At 37.0% G+C, this 3719-nt stretch overlaps 1 pseudogene across 1 annotated transcript; it reads left to right on the top strand.

Moving 5' to 3' along the window:
• The first annotated feature begins 2495 nt into the window (after nucleotides 1-2495).
• On the top strand, nucleotides 2496-3175 carry LOC111520958 (annotated as a pseudogene). Its single transcript, XR_002724814.2, has one exon. The product of XR_002724814.2 is annotated as a 39S ribosomal protein L27, mitochondrial pseudogene (transcript).
• The last annotated feature ends 544 nt before the right edge of the window (nucleotides 3176-3719 follow it).

A 3719-nucleotide genomic window follows, 5' to 3' on the forward strand; every position in this document is an offset into this window, starting at 1 on the left:
TCAAAAAAATACTAGCAAACCAAGTTCAAAAACACATTAAAAAGTTTATTTATTGTGACCAAGTGGGATTTATCCCAAGAATGCAAGGATGGTTCAACATATAAAAAACAATCAATGTGATACATCATATCAACAGAATGAAGGACAAAAATCATAAGATCATTTCAATTGATGTTGAAATACCATTTGATACAATTCAATATCCCTCATTAATTAAACCCCCATTCCCATAGAAAAACTGGGTATAGAAGGAATATATGCCAGCATAATAAAAGCCATATATGACAGACCCACAGCTAGTATCATACTGAATAGTGAAAGACTGAGCGCCTTTCCTTTAAGATCTGGAGCATGACAAAGATGTGAACTTTTCACTGTTATTCAACATAGTGCTGGAAGTACTAGCTAGAGCAAGCAGACAACAAAAAGGAAGAAAGAGCACCCAAATTGGAAAAGAAGTCGAATTGTCCCTGTTTGCAGATAATACGATCTTATAGTTGGAGAAACCTAAAGACTCTACTCAGAAACTATTAGAATTGATCAACAAATTTAGTAAAGTTGCAGGATACAAAAATATCAGTAGCATTTCCATATGCCAACAGTGAACAATCTGAAAAGGAAATGTAAAAAGTAATCCCATTCACAATAACCACAAATAAAATTAAATACCTAGGAATTAATTCAAGCAAATAAATGAAAGGTCTCTATAATGAAAACACTAAAACACTGATGAAAAAAATTGAAGAGGACCCTAAAAAATTAAAAGATATTCCACGTTCATGGATTAGAAAAATCAATATTGTTAAAATGTCCATAGTACCCAAAACAACTTACAGTTTCAATGCAATACCTATCAAAATACCAATTACACTCTTTATAGAAATAGAAAAAACAATCTTAAAATTTATGTGGAGCCAAAAAGACCCAGGATAGCCAATGATATCCTGAGCAAAAGTATAAAAGTAGAGGAATCACATTACCTGATTTTAAGTTATATAATACTACAGAGTAATAGTAACCAAACCAGCATGGTAGTGGCATAAAAGCAGACACAAGACCAATAGAAAAGATTAGAGAATTCAGAGATAAAACCATACATCTAAAGTGAACTCATTTTCAACAAAGGTGCCAAGAACATACATTGGGGAAAGAATGGTCTGTTCAATGAGAACACTTGGACAAAGGGTGGGGAACATTACACATGGGGGCCTGTCATGGAGTGGGGGACAAGGGGAGGGATAGCATTAGGAGAAACACCTAATGTAAATGATGAATTAATGGGTGCAGCAGCAAGCCAACGTGGCACACATATATCTATGTAACCTACACGTTGTGCTAATGTACCCTAGAACTTAAAGAATAATAATAAATTTTTTAAAAAAAGAATGGTCTGTTCAATAAACCGTGCTGAGAAAACTAGATATCCATATGTAGAAGAATAAACCTAGACCCTTATCTTGATATATACAAAATTCATTCTGATTTGACTTTTGTATATGTCAATAATCAAATCAAGAATGGATTAAAGACTTTTGTGTATATCCAGAGACATACACAAATCAGAATGAATCAAAGACTTAAATCTAAGACCTCTATCTGTGGAACTACTAAAGGAAATTGGGGAAATGCTCCAGGACACTGGACTTGGCAAAGATTTCTTGAGAATTATCCCGCAAGCATAGTCAAGTAAAGCAAAAATGGACAGATGCAATCCTATCATGTTAAACATGTCCTAACATCATGTTTAAAAGCTTCTACACAGCAAAGTAAACAATCAACAAAGTGAAGAGACACCACACAGAATGGGAGAAAATATTTACAAGCTACCCATCTTACAAAGGATTAATAACAATAATATATAAGGAGCTCTAACAACTTTATAGGAAAAACTCTAAAAAATGGGCAAAAGATCTGAATAGACATTTCTCAAAAGAAGACATACAAAAGGCAAACAGTCATATGAAAATGTATTCAACATCACTGATCATCAGAGAAATGCCAATAAAATTACAAAGAGATATCATCTTACCCCAGATAAAATGGCTTTTATCCAGAAGACAGGCAATAACAAATGCTGGCAAGGATTTGAAGAAAAGGAAAGCCTTATACACTGTTGGTGGAAATGTAAATTGGTACAACCACTATGGAGAAAAGTTTTGAGGTTCTTCAAAAGACTAAAAATGGAGCTACCCTATGATCCAGCAACCCCACTGCTAGGTATATACCCAAAAGAAAAGAAATCAGTTTATCAAAGAGATATCTGCACTCACATGTTTATGGCAGCACTATTCACAATAGCCAAGATTTGGAAGCAACCTAAGTATCCATCAATGAACAACAAATGGATAAAAAAAAATGTGGTACATGTACACAATGGATTACTATTCAGCCATAAAAAAGAATAAGATCCTGTCATTTGCAGCAACATGTATTAAACTGGAGGTCATTATGTTAAGTGAAATGAACTGGGCATTGAAAGTGAAAACTTCGGAACGCAAACATGGCGTCTGTGGTGCTGGCGCTGAGGACCCGGACAGTTGTTACATCCTTGCTGAGCTCCACTCCTGCTACAGCTCTTGCTGTCAGAAATGCATCCAAGAAGACAGGTGGTAGCTCCAGAAACCTTGGTGGAAAGTCATCAGGCAAACGCCTAGGCATTAAGAAAATGGAAGGTCACTATGTTCATGCTGGGAATATCATTGGAACACAGCGCCATTTCTGCTGGCACCCAGGTGCCCATGTGGGTCTTGGGAAGAATAAATGTCTGTATGCCCTGGAAGAGGGGATAGTCCGCTACACTAAGGAGGTCTACATGCCTCATCCCAGAAACACGGAGGCTGTGGATCTGATCACCAGGCTGCCCAAGGGTGCTGTACTCTACAAGACTTTTGTCCACGTGGTTCCTGCCAAGCCGGAAGGCACCTTCAAACTGGTAGCTATGCTTTGATGTCCTGTTTGAGGCCATCAGACAGAGACTGGAGCCCAGGTGACAGGAGATGGTGATACCAGAAGTCAAGGGTTGGGGTGATGACACGGCCTCCCAAGGAAAAGGTCTGCTTCATGGTGACTCTGCAGGAGACTCTGAAGTGACTGCTGGGAAACCCTTTGGGAGACCTGACCTGGGACCAAAAATAAAGTGAGCCAGAGTCATGAATGCATGCTATTTAGGGACACACACACACACACACACACACACACACAAAGAAAGTGAAAACTTCACGTATTTTCGCTTATTTGTGGGAGCTAACAATTAAAACAGTTGAACTAATGGATAGATATAGAGGGTAGAATGATGCTTATTAGGAGCTGGGAAGGGTAGTGGAAGGTGGTGGGGGATATGGAGAGGGTTAATGGATACAAAAAGTTGTCAGAAAGAATGAATAAGATCTAGTGTTTGATAGCACAACAGGGTGTGTTGTGCTATCATTATTATAGTCAATAATAATTTAACTGCACATTTAAAGATAACAATAAGAGTATAATTGGATTGTTTGTAACAGAAAGGATAAACATTTGAGGTGATGGACACCCCATTTACCCTGATGTAATTATTGTGCATTGTATACCTGTATCAATATATCTCACATACCCTACAAATATGGATACCCACTATGTACCCACAAAAATTAAAAATTTTTAAAAATATTTTTAAAGTTTTTTTAAAATTTAATTTCTATAGGATTTCAGGGAACAGGTGGTGTTTGGTTACATGAATAAGT

Source organism: Piliocolobus tephrosceles, chromosome 7 (genome assembly GCF_002776525.5).
Source record: "Piliocolobus tephrosceles isolate RC106 chromosome 7, ASM277652v3, whole genome shotgun sequence".
Classification (NCBI taxonomy): Eukaryota; Metazoa; Chordata; class Mammalia; order Primates; family Cercopithecidae; genus Piliocolobus; species Piliocolobus tephrosceles.